The following is a 13,673-nucleotide window of genomic DNA, read 5'->3' as shown; positions in this document are numbered from 1 at the left end:
GAGTACTTGCATTCCCTGCAAGGCTGACCCATTTAGCAGAGGGACTTTAGCCCCTAGGAAGAATTAAATAATGCTGTTAGGAAAGAGATACCATGGGGATTGAAGAGCCACAAGGTCTCTGCTGCTCTGTGGGTGCCCAGGCAGCCCTGGGCTATCCCACTGAGCCATCCCAAGAGCTGACAGCCTTCTCTCGCCTTACCCCAAAGGCACAGCTACACCTCAGCCTGGGTAGAGCCAGGCACAGTAAGTGGGGCTGCCCTTAGGGAGAAGACACAGTCAGAAAGGAGACTTCAAAGCCTTTTCCCCGTGCCTCTCACCCTCCCAGCCCTCCCCATCTCGATTACACTTGGTTGGTGCAAGGGCACCTCGTTTCCAGAGCCCTGGTAACAGCAGGTGTCTAAGGAGAGTTTCCTTGTGTCTCTGTTTTTCCCATTTGAATGGGAAGACGGCTGAGATATATTTTACCCCATCACACTACTTCATGGCTCCTGATGGCACTGATAGGCCCCAGACTGAAATCCCCAGCTTGGGGGCAAGAGGAAACCTCAAACAAAGCTGGGGCTGAGTCAGAGCAGCCCCAGCAGGAGTGGGAGTCAGCCAAACCCCAGTAGGTGCACCCAGCTCACACCTCTCCTGCCTTCCCAGACATCCAGCCTGAACATCCAGCCTGAAGCTGCCGCCACACCACCCCTGTGCCTCGGCCCTGCCATGTGCTTGCTCCAAAGGAGATGCCTCCTTGGTGATTTATCTAAATCAGCTTCACCCCTCAACCTGATTTCAGACTAAAAGGGTCCCTTTTGGTTGTGTGAAATACAGAGGGAGCCCACTTGCCTTTGCTGGGAGCCTCAATGTGTGGGTTTGGGTGCCAGTAGAAGGAGATGCAATTTGATTTTCTAGTTCCCTCCTATCCTCTCCCCAAAGCACATGGTTCTTTTCCAGGGGGGATAAACACTTACATCCACACAGCTTCCGAAAAACCCTCCTCTGGGTATCTGAGATAAGAGGGACTCCACACCTCCTCTGCTCCTATGTCTCATCTCTTTCACCAGGGAAGCGCCAACTCCTACGGCGCACGTGTTGTATTTTCAGACTGCTGCTTTCTGCCTTGTTGTCCCTCACACTGGAGAAGAATTCCCATAAACATCTGGAAAACTGCCTCCTCCTTCTCCTCTAAGCCCCTGCTAGAGCACAGGCTGCTGCTGTGCTGAGGCTGCCACAGTTCCTGGTGACCACTACTGTCCCCTTGCCCTCTCATGCTGCTCCTTCTCTGCCTGGAGTCCTCTCCTGCCTCTCCCATACACTGTGAGGGCAGAACCCCCTCAGATTTTGAGTACCTCACAGAAACAATCCAGTTTCACATTCTGAAACACAAATGGGCTCAGAAGCTGGGCCTGGATGCAGCAATTCCAGCAGGGAGTGTAGGCACATCCCTTTGAACCCAGAGAGGTGAAGGTTTGCCCCAGGACACACCAGCCTGCTTTAACCCTCTCAGTGTGCTCCTTCCCAGAGCAATTCCTACCATCCTCTGACACCACAGCACAGCTGGGGTAGGAAAATGGCTCAGTGGGTCCCATTTGCATGTTCTTTAAAGTGGGGCTGGACCAAACTGCAAGCAGGAAGGAGAAGTGTGGTTGTCACTAATTGTCTGTGCCTGCCTGCTCCCTTTTGCTGCTCTCCACTGGGTGGGTGGAACAAGGCTGACCAAAGCTGCAGCAGCAGATTTCAGTGGCCAAAGGGCAGGATTTTAGAATGCTAATTTCTCTTAATCTAACCATAGAGAAACTCCTATGGGAAGCACCCAGACACCAGAGCATGATTTCTTATTACTTTATGCTTGACAGCCAAGACAGAGTAACTGCTAAAAGCAGAGATAAGTGGAACACAACAATGCCACCAAATAAAAACACTTATATATGTGCACTCATCAGCTCAGTGTGAAGGACTGGGTCTGAAGAGCACAGGATCAGGGGCTGTGACTCCAGGGAAGCAAAGGCATCACAGAGGGATGTTTCCACTGAGAAGTCACGAGCTCCTGAGAATACATGGGAGTTAGAGGTGCTGCTCTAACCTCATCCAGCAGCTGCACTGAACTTCCTTCTGCAGGTGCAACCAGTCCAACAAAGAGCCCAAGGAATGGCAGCAGTGCTTGTGCAAAGCCCAGGGACAGCCTGGGTGTGCAGCACAGGTCACAGCACCCACAGCTCCTGTGCCAGTCTGCCTGCTGATTCCAGCCTTCACACTGCTCATGAAGAGCTGGCTGTGAAAAAAAATCACCCCATGCTGTCCCCAGAATCCCCTCCCCGTGGTGGTGGGGAGCATCCACTTGAACTCAATCCCAAGTGCTGGGCTGAGCTGTCACCCCACAGCTGCAGGGCAGCCCTGGGAGCCAGTGCAGGAGCTCTGAGCCCCGTGTGGCAGCCCACATGGCACAGGCAGATTTGCTACACCAGCTAATTGGTCACCTCCCTGACAGCTCCACTCATATTGCTCACGCTCCTTTACATAACCTGGGTGATATGAGGCTTGCTATGGCTGGTTTGGGATTGCTAGGGAGCTGGTGCAAGTGCTGGTAGAGTTTTATTATTGCTGTTATTTATCATTATTTGCATTGCAATAGTGCCCTGGGGCCTCTGTTAGGATTAGGATGCAGTTGTGCTGGGTGTGGGGAATATCTAGCTGGAGACTCACAGCTGGGAACAAGGTGTGTGCTTAACCTCCCTTGATAAAGCATTGTTGTGAATACAAAAGAGTCTCCAGGCCAGTGGGTTTTAGTCTTTCCTGGTGCCTTAACACTACCAGCTCTGAGCACTGCTCCTTTTCACATCCACCAGCCTTTGGAAAGGCTTAGGGGTGCAGCAGAACTGCTTTTATTTCTGATTCATGGGGGATCCTGGCCATTCCATCACCACCCACAAGATCAAAAGGAAGTCCAGAAAACAAGAAACACACCATGAAGCCTGCCAGGAGCCCCAAGCACAAAGAGGAGCCTCACTTGGGCTTGGTTTGCAGTCCCCCTCTGCCCTGGCACGCCTGATGGATGGTGTGGGAATGGCTGGTGAGGAACAGCTCTCCTCCTGCAGGTCAGCCCCTGAGCTCCTTCTGCTCCAAACTGCTGCTCAGCTCTCAGCAAGGCCGTGGGGAGGGGGATCAGAGGGGCTGGAACACGAGCAGTGTTGGCTGCTGCCCATCTCCTGAGCCTCCATGGGAACTGCATGGACACAACCAAAGCCAGGAGAGCCTGGAAGTCATTCTCATTTCTGCAAAGCAAACACCCCAAAGGCCCAAGGAGCTCCTAAGACATAATTTAGCAAATATCTAATAGCACACAGCAGCTTAGGAAATGCAGCAATGAGCACCCTGCTACATTAAGACCATTTTTTGCTATTTATTTAGTGCCATTAGCATTTGTCAGAGCAAATGGAAACCGGCTACTATCCCAAGGAATTCAGCCTCCCTCAATTGTCAAAGCCATAAAAATTCAAGGGGTGGGATGTGGGGATAAGAGCTGAAATCTCAGCTCAGGGGCTGAGGAGATTCAGCATCACATGAATGCCACTCCACACATTCAATCTGACCAGGACACCAGGCTGGACACCACTCTGCTTTGCACATGGACAGGAACAGCTCAGAGGACCAGGTCTCATTTGGTTCATCATTTCTCTACATCATTACACCCTTCATTCACCAGTCAGCAGCACTGCCACTCCTCACAGGGACAGCACCTCAGCTGGAGACAGAGCAGGAAAAAGAAGCCTGTAGCCCTTGTGGGACCATTATAGCTACAGGGAACTCAGGTACTGCCTCCCACCCAAATGCTGGGCCTGGCCAGCCCCTGAGAGCTATGAAAAACCCTGCTGAAATGATGCCCACAGAAGCCAAAGCAGGCAGAGACTTTGCAGACTGGTCCCACATCACAGATCAATGTGTGCACTGTGAACACCCTGCAGCTGCCCTGGAGCACAGTGAAGTGGTCAGGGGTCTAACTGGAGGGCTTGGACACCTCACTCCCCTTTGCACCAAAGCACTCCTTCCCCTGGCTCTGAAAGCAATCTTCTGTGATATCTGCCATGGGAAATGCTTACACATTCTGCTTTTTCCTCTTGCACCTGTGGGTTCCCTCCCTGCCTTTGGGACCAGCAAGGGAACACTCCACAAAAGAGATGCTGCACCCAGAGACCCCACACTGCTCTCCCAGACACAAGTCTGGTGTGCCTGTATGCCTTTGGATAAAAAGATCACTTAACATGCTCAGTGCTGATGGGCAGTCAAGTAAAACTGCCTCCCCACTAGGCTCACTCTGCAGTAAATTTATTAGCAATGGGACTTCCTAAATAACATAGGTGGAAGAGGGCAACTTGGTGGTGTACTGGGAGAGACAGATTTCCACTGCTCCATCAGCTGGCAAACCTCAGTGGGACTGTGCCTGCAGCATTCAACAAGGCTGGCTCAGCACAGAGTAAGTGAATCTTGCTGTATTTAAAGAGACAGTCTCAAGGGTTCCCTTTTAATCTCAGCTCTGTTTGCAATTCCCCCTTCTGAGCCTATGAGCAACATTTCTTTCCCCTTCAAGTGCTACTCTGCTCTCTTCAATTTTCTCTTCATCCCTTCCCTGCCCTCTCCTTCCCTCCGCTATCCCCATGTTTCTTTAATGGGGCTTGAAATTATAATACAGTGATTCAGCTTCCTTCCATGCCTGCCAAGAGTCAGTGCACAGCCCTGAAAATACAGTTTGCTGCTCTCCTCAGCCTGGCCTGCACCTTGAGGCTGGGATCTTCTTCCTGTGGCAAGGAGAGGAACTTGCCCAGGAGCTCCTGGGATTGACCATGGACCCCTGTGCAGCCAGGGGATGCCATGCACCATGTCCAGAGTGTGTTACTCCTTGCCAGGGATGTACATGTGGATGTTCTGGGGGTGCTTGACATGGCCTGGGAATGTGCCAGCTGGAGTTCCCTTCTATTCCTCTGCCTTAACATTCACTTCCCATCCCTGCCCCTTGCACAGTGGCTGGAACGAACACTTGCCAATTATCCTCTCTGCCACCAGCCCAGCCTTGCAGTACCCTTTTTCCTTTCCTTCCTTCTAAGCAATGCTCCTCCTCCTGAACAGATAAACTCTTGTGCCACCAAAGAAATTTTTGTGCCACCAACTCTTTGTTCCTTTCATTCACCAGCTTCCAGGTATCCCAATTTTGGAGCCACAGTGTTGACACTCTCCTGGATAAAGCATGTGATATCTGCTACAGGCAGTCCAGCTCCTACCCGCAATCCCTGCTTGACTTCATGCTTTCTAGATGAGTGTTTTGTCTTGGCTTCATGTTTTTCCCCTTCTATCCCACCTGCTTCTCTGCTCAGCCCCTTTTGCCTTTCCACTCAGTGCCTGCACCTTCCTGCTGTGCATCTGTCCACTCCTGTGCTCCAAACCTCCTTTTGCACTTCACAACACCCACCGGTCCGTTTCCTCCCTTGCATCTTCTCCATTTGCAGCCTGTTGGCCTTTCTCAACCCCTCCCACCACAGCCCCATGCCCTCTCTCCCCCTCCCAGGAGGCACAGGGACCTTGGGGGACAAATGTCCTGCCCCATTGCTCCCCAAAGAGCAGAGGTGCCGTGCCTGTGCTCAGTGCTGGGGGCTCTCCTGGCTTGCTGAGGGCAGCACTGCAGCCAGGTGTGCTCTCCTGCAGCCCCACAGCCCAGCATTCATGCCAATAATGAGCACTAATGACTTCTGCCAAATTCCCCTTGACTTTCCCTCCCTGCCAGCAGGCAGGCAGCCCTTTCCTGCCTGCAGAAACAAAGGAGCTTTATATGGATATGTGAGCACATCAGGTGACCATTACCTTGAGGGCTTCCAGAGTGAAAAGACAGGAATTTTTATGGCTGGAGCCTGGGAGCTGGGCTGCCTGATGGAGAACAGGCACACATCCCCTGTGGGTCAGTGGCAGCTGCTGAGCCCTGAGTGAGGAGAGCAGCAGCAGGGATGCATGGAATGAATGGACACACAGGAACACACATTTCTGTGTGGGAAGTGTCCTTCTGGCTGGGAGCAGTGAGTGTGTCTGTGGGTAGGTGCCACCACCACAGCACAGACCACTGTGGTGTGTGAGCACAGCAGGGAGAGCAGCCTGGCTGCCTCCTGCCCTCCCAGGCTAATTGATTTAGGAAGTAGTTAGGCTTTTCCTCCATTAGTGAGGCAGCTGTGCCTCCCTAGAGCTCACCCAGGAATGCTTTCCAGTAACTGTTCAGATACCAATAAATGATGCATAAGCTAAAGATGCTACGTCAATACGGAGAGGTTGTATAATAAACAGGAATTACACAAAGGGAAGGGAAAATAAAATCCCTGCTTCAAGTCACAAAAGGGAAATCCTTGGTATGACAGGTAGAAAACTGGACTCTTTTGAAGAACCAGCCTTTTAAAAATCATCAGCAATCCATCTCTTCTATCATTTTTAAAAACCCCTGTGCAATGGGAGCTCAGCCAAGGCAAGACTGCTGTTGGTGCCCTATGTGTGCCTCAAGGGATGAGTTTTCCACATGCAGTCAGGATTTCCAGGCCAATAACAGCTGTCTCAGATCTGGGGTGCAGCTGAAACCAACCCCAAACCATCACAGGATTACAGGTCATGTCCCCAGGACACACCAGAGCTGTGACATGGAAAGCACAGCAGAAACATCTGTAATCACCACCTCCATGCCTCCCTGGCTGCCCTTTACTACCCAACACAGGGCAGTACACAGAAATCCAGGGACGGGGACTAATGGCTGTGATACACTAGGAACAGAAAGGTTAGGCTATCTGAAAGTGCCTTTCTTCTCCCCCTCCAGCTTCATGAAGAACCCTTCTTTGTGGGGGACACAAAAGGCAGCAAGAGGGGGACACCATCTCCATTTACTAGTCCCTCTGGAGCTGTAACCTCAGTGCCCAGCAGCTCAAAACCCTCACTTCAGGTGATTTTAACAGGAGATAGAGGTGTTTTAGCAGAGAGTGTCAACCTGGACATGAAGGTTATGTTTACCTGAGATAGGTGCTCTGATTTGGCTTCGTTTCCTTGTTGCCATGCACAAGTTGCTTTGTATTGAAGTATCAGCTTCAGCAACGCTGGCACAATCCAGGGCTGGAGTGACAGTCTGAGGAAATGGAGTCCCTGTCCCTCTGATAGCCTGCAGGGCCAGAGACAGAAGAATCCACTCAGGATCAGAGATGATCCTTTCTCATGCAAGCCCAGCTAGCCTGCAATACAAAATGAACCAACCCTGACACTTATTTCTCCCTCCACTTCCTTGCAGCTGCTAAGAGGACAACCCTGCTCCTGCAGACCCGTGGACATCTGCCAGAGCAATGTCAAAAAAAGGAATTAATGATGATGACAACAATTCTTACACCATATGGCTGTCAGACTCGCTCAGGGAGGGAGAACACCTCTGTTTTCTCACCTTTCTTTCGCCTCAGGAAAAGTTCCATTTCTGGATAGTTCATGACAGGGTACTGCCTGTCCTTTCACACAGCCCTTACTCCTCACCCCTTCACATCAGGCTGCTGCTTTCCAGGCCTCTAGGTGCTAAAATTTCTCAACACCTCTCTCAGGAGAAGGCTGAGATCATGGCTTGGCCAGAGGCTCATTCCTGCTTATTATTGCACAGGTTGCCCTCCTCTTCCTCTCTCCCCTGCTGTTGTATCACCATTCTCTCCTGCTGTCCTCTCCCAGAAGGAATGGGGGACAGTCTGGATGGATTGAACCTCATCTCCTGCTCAGCAAACCTGCAAGAAATCTTGGCTGTGGCCAAAAATGCTCTCCCAGCTCTGTGTGATGGACCAGCCCTTGGTAACGTGGCTGGCCTTTGCCTGAGCAGCCCATCTCAGAAAAATCTCTGGCTGCTTTAGTTGTGCACTGCCCTAAGTGTCTCCTTACAATCAGCCTCAAATTTGGATGAGCAGGAAGGTCATTCTATTATATCATCTTCTGCCACACACTACAAGGCCCTCAAATTTTTTTCTAACCTGCTTTTCTAAGGTCTAGCTGGCCCAAGAAGCCCCCTTAAATGTATTTCTCCCTGGTTTCTCATAACCTGCAGCTCAGAAAGCCCTGAGCTGAAATACCTTTCAGAGCAAGAAGGTATGTTCGGGTTTTTAATAGCCTTAGGAGGTTTCTATCCATGAATTTGTCCAAATACTTTTTGAACCATGTAAACACAAGCCCATAGCATACTGTGGCAAGGAATCCCCAGATGAACAGTGCCCTGCATTGGCAATTTCTCCCTGTTGTTTTGAGCAATCCAGCATGCCAGCTTTAGCTGGTGACCCTTTATTCTTCTGGGACATTCAACTAAGCAATGGTGTTCCTTCTTTGCCCTCTTGCTGATGCTGTTTCTGATTTTAGAGACCTCTAGCAAAAACTACTCAGCAAATTCCCAGCTGAAGAACTCAGCCCTTCTCAGGCAGACTACACTGATTTACACCAGCTGAGGTCCTGGCCCTCTATCCTTCCTAAAAATGCAGGATGACCCCTGAAGTCTATGTTTGTAAAGCCTTATAAAAAACACTTTATGTAGTGGAGGTCAGTGTGCATCTCAGGCATTTCCTATTCCTGCCACACATACACAGCTACATTTTTTTTAGCACAAAAATCTCCTTTCAAGACAAGAACAGCAAGACAAAGCAGGCATGAATCCACTGACCAACAGCTTCTTATAGAGAAAATTGCTCCATGGCATTCAAGGGATGTTTAGAATGAGATGATCAGAGTGGCTCAAGCTTAATACAGCTTGACATCATTAACTGCTAGTGTTGAACCAGAACAGTGGAGTAAACTGTACTTATTGCTAGCCAGATAGTCTCCAATGGCCAAGGAGAAAATAATCACTAAAGGCAAGAGGAGATTAAAGTGAGGTGACAATGTCACAGTGCTCTTTTTCTACAAATTATAGATTTTCTTGGCAGTGCTCACAGCCTGTTTGTTCACTAGTACTCACCAGAGGAAGTATAATCCTTTTTTTCCTTCACCAACCAGTTTATACCAAGTCATTCCCCTTGCTTAGCCTCAGCTGGCATGGCTGTGGTCACAAGAGGGGTTGGACACACCTCAGGAAGGGACAAAGCTTCTGCTTCACAGGTGACACCAGAGGTCCAGGACACAGAGGTTGATTTCCCTCGGGGGCCCAGCTTCCCAGTCTTCTGCAACCCATAGGAAAGAGAGGATGAGCCACAGTGGAAACGTAAGAAAAGCAAGGAGGCAGCAGCACTGTGGCTCCCTCCTAGTGCTGCAAGCTCACTGGACACACTGCCACAAATCCCCCTCCATCATGCCCCAGGACCACAACAGAGGAAATCAAGTTCCTGACTGGTGCAGGAGAAACCAAGTCTGCTTGCCCTGCTCCTGGCTGCTCTGCCACGTGGATACCTGTCCTGCTGGAGAGCAGGTTACCTGTGGGACAGGCTGGAGGTCACTTGCAGAGCTGGCAGCAGATGGAGGGCCCCTGACCCACAGGTGAAACCTGGCGTGGTTATTCATCAAAGCCGTCTCTGAGCATGGCAGGGTCTTGTGCTAACGATGACAGCCACACACCGGAACAACTGCCACCCCTTTTCTGGCAACAAGAAAATAAATCCTTATTTAATATAGAAAATAATCCTTATTTAGAAAATAAAAAGGAAACCCAAAGAGCTGAAAGCCTGCTGATTGTTAGAGCCTGTGCTCCTCACCCACATCCGTGCCTGACCTCCACAGTGACTGGCTGTGCTGTGCCTAACCACGTGTGGTCAGGCAGCACTTCTTTGTGCCAGAAGAAGGATTCAGAAGGGGAATCAGCCCTTCTGCTGCATGTGCAAGCACAGCCTAGCCAGCAAACCTGGGGCTGAGAAATAGCAATGGCCCCCTGCAGCATGGCTAACAGCAGGCAAGAGAGCCAGAGCATCCACAATGCAGCTGGGGCTTTATCCCTCCAAGCTGGTGAGCTCAGGGCTGTACTGCCACCAGGGAAGCCGCTCACAGCAGAGAGCAAGAACAAAAATCCTGCTTGCAAGAGTGGTTACTTGGCTCTGTTCACAATGAGGGATCCGTGCTCCCAAGCCCCCTGCACAGAGCTGAGATCCTTGCTGAAAAACTACAGGCTGTTCAAAACATTTCCTGACACTGCCCAGTGTGTCCAAAGACCGTCTCTGGATCAGGGCAATGCATCTGCAAAGGATGCAGACGAATTTTCAGAGAGCTACAAAACAACTCTGTCTCCTGTCTGAGGAACTAAAACAACTTAGATCTTTTGAGTGGCCCTAGGAAGACAAAGCTCACTTTCAGAAATTTGGGCTGTATTGCCAAAAAAGACTGAGGCTCTTCACAGGGATGCAAGGAGACACACTCTCTCCCAGGCAGGTGGATATTTGGGCTTAATTGGCATCATCCAATTGGTACTAGAAACAGAAAGTGTTGCTTAGTGCCTGCAGTCAAAACATCTGCTTCACACCTCTTGGCCCTGGGACCTTGAGCCAAAAATCAAGTGCAGCACTCAAGGGCAACATAGACCCAAGTACCTCTAAAAGTAGTAGACCAGATTAGGATTTCTGCATGCACAGTGCCTGCACTGTGATGATTTTTATTTCCAAAGCACAGACCTCTCAAAGTGTTTTAGAGGTGAAATATCCAGCAGCAGGACATTTGTATGTCCATGCTTCTTTGCTCTCCCACTTTACCCATTAGGTGATCCTCACATGTAACACACCACTGGGCTATGAAGTTCACACACAAGGGATCTCCTTTATGTAATAAAGAGTTATATTGAGGCCCCTTTACCTCTTCACTGACAGAAGTGCACTGCTTTTAAGTCTTTCAGCTTTTATCCCTTACTAAGAACATGAAGAGACAGTAATTCTGCTATTGGAGTGCCTCTTTTGTTGTTATTTTGCTCATACAGCTAGTGAAGGGATTTTTGCTAAAGTGAGGAAACCAAGCCCTCAGTCACTGGCATTGAGGAGGGAAGAGCTCAGGGCAGGAGCTGGGCTGCAGCAGGCAGATTTACCTCCTCCAACTCACCTTCCCCTCGCTGTTTCCCTGTGCATCCTTCACACAGAGCCCTCTGATCTGGTCCCTGCCGATGTGACAGGCTTCTCCATGTCTGTGCTGCTCACAAGAGCCTCTGGCCACTGTTTCACCAAGTGAAACCACAACAAAACACATTTCTCACCGGAATCTATTCTTCCTTTTCCCTTCCTTACCCAGGGACTTGAACCTACCAGAGACACAGGAGAAGTGAGAGGTGCCACATAGGCTGGAATACTGGGAAGCCCACAGAAAGGTTGGAGAATCAGAAATTCACAGCCTCCAACCCCCTACTCACCTTTGCCTTTTGTACCTTTGGGTTGAACACTTGGATTCCTCCATGAGATGGCAACGCAGCGATCGAGAGCTGCTTGGCATCGCTGCTGTTATTGTCTCACATTCCCCTGTTTGCTGGCACACCAAACCTGGAGCAGAACAGATACCAACCCTCTCCAGAGCCCCTGCCAGCTCTGGGTGCCAGCTGCGCCCTGCCCTGCATCCTTCCTGCCAGGATGCGGGCACAGGGGCAGAGAGAAGGGAAAGGCATTTGGAGCGCTGGAGCGGCACCAAGGGAGCGGGGAGCAGCCAGCGAGGAGAGCTCTTCAAAGAGGAACATCAAAGCGTCAGAGACGGGAGAGAGCCGCGAATGACAGATCTGGTTTAAAGAGCCATCTATCTCCCAGCTCTTACTATGTAAATTACTCCTGCTCGCTGGCTGCCGCTGCTGAGGTAATTGCTGATGGTTTTTGGAAGCACCTCCTCCGTGCCAGGACAGCAGGCCCTGTGCCCTGCTCTCCTGGAGGCGTTGGTGGCAGGGATGCTCCCCAGTGAGCTCCTCCCGGGTGAGGGTGGAAGGCTGGCAAGCTGCTCTTTGCTTGGCCCATCCGCCATCTGCCCTCCCCAGTTCCAAGTGTCTCCACAGCCTCCTCACTGCGCTGTGACCCTCAGACCTCCCATCCCATCTGTCCACGTTATCACTCCTTCCCAGCCTACTCCTCCTTCCACTTGCAGCTCCTCACTGTCTCCTTCTGGGGCTCCCTCCCAGCTGGGCACAGGGCTGCCAGAAAGGCACCACACCCCACAGCCTGACCTGACCAGAGGGGGAAACACCTGCTGGCCAAGGCTGGAGCCAGAATTTCAGAATGGAGATGCCGAGGAAACTCCTGCTGGCCCTTGTCAGGTTTATAGCACTCCAATCTCCCAATGGGGTTGAAATGTGGTTAGAACACAGCACTCAGGCCAGGACCAAGGAGGTCAATATTTTTTGCAGTGTCTCAGGAAGCCTGCTGGCCAAAGTCAGAGCTTTTTTTTTTTTTGTGAAGAAATAGAACTAAGCACTTTGGGAATGTCACTGCTTTGGAGCGAGCCAAGGCAAAGCTGCTCAATGGAGACATCCCCTTTCCCTCTCAGGAAGAGCTGACTCCAAGGCCAACCCCACAGGCCCTTCCTTTCCCTCCCCCCCCCCATCCATTTTCCTTCTTACAGCTCCAGTGCCTTTAATGAAAACTAGATAACTCTCACCTTCCTCACAAGGTGGTCACTTTGCTGCCTTCCATATCTCCAGTGCCCTCAGGATCAACATGAGCTATGGGGAAAAGCAGATTAATCTCTGGGGAGGGTGGGGGTTACTGCAGGAGGAAGAGGAAGGACAAAAGCCTACAGTCTCTGGGAGTCTTCCTCACCTTGATAAAAAAAAATCAGAGATAATGGCTCACCCCAAGCCCCAGGGAGAGTGGTGAGTTTGGATGCACAGCTCTCCCAGGGGTTAAGATGTAACACATTTCCCTCCCTAACTTCATCTGTCTCAGTGGAGGGAATGAGGCCCTGAAATTCACCTTATGGGCTGGAAAGGAGCATGAGAAATTGCAGCCCAAAGGGTCAATTTTCCAGAAATATCTAAGTACCCTGGAACAGGGGCTCGAAATGAAAGTGTCTCTTGAGCCATCTCTTTCCTTCACTGCTCTGGTGTGATAATAAGGTGCTTTTTATGTAAGTGACCTATTTTCCTGGGAAGCCAGTTCTCCAAGTGGGGAATTGGAAAATGACTAGTGCAGCAGTTTTGTACTTTAATATGTTTTCATTCTGTGTGAGCAACAAGCAGCTCTGTACCCAGAGGACAGAGGAACTGTCTGCTCTCATCAGGGATGCTCCCTGGTGCCCAGCCCAGACAGGAGGTGGGAGGCAGGCCCGTGCCATGTGCCATGCAAGCCCCTGGCAGGCAGAGCCTTCCCCTCATACCTGCTGACAGAAAAGCCTCTCCTCCCTTCCCACATTTTCTTTTTTTCTGTGAAAGCTGCTAAGATGAGGCTGGGGGAAGAAACTGAGGGGACAAAATTGAATGGAAGGGGAAGGGGTAGCTGGCTGTGGGCTTTGGGATGGGTTGGGAAAGAAGGGTTCAATGGCTGGTGGTGAGCCCTGGCTGCCCACCCATGGTAGAGTCACATGTAAATGAAGGTGGCCAGGAATGCTGAATAAACAGGGGGGCCGTGAAAAGGAGGGAGGTAGGGACATCTGTTGTAATTCATATTGTTGTATATCATATTTCTAGGGTCTCACCTTCTGGGTGGTTTTCTCACAGCATCTCTTCACAGCAGTGTTGTTCCAGCTTCTTCACCAGGGCTCCTCCAAGGCTCTCCCTGACCAAC

Source organism: Ammospiza caudacuta, chromosome 2 (genome assembly GCF_027887145.1).
Source record: "Ammospiza caudacuta isolate bAmmCau1 chromosome 2, bAmmCau1.pri, whole genome shotgun sequence".
Classification (NCBI taxonomy): Eukaryota; Metazoa; Chordata; class Aves; order Passeriformes; family Passerellidae; genus Ammospiza; species Ammospiza caudacuta.
The sequence above is the reverse complement of the archived record's forward strand: the minus strand, read 5'-3'. Positions refer to the sequence as shown.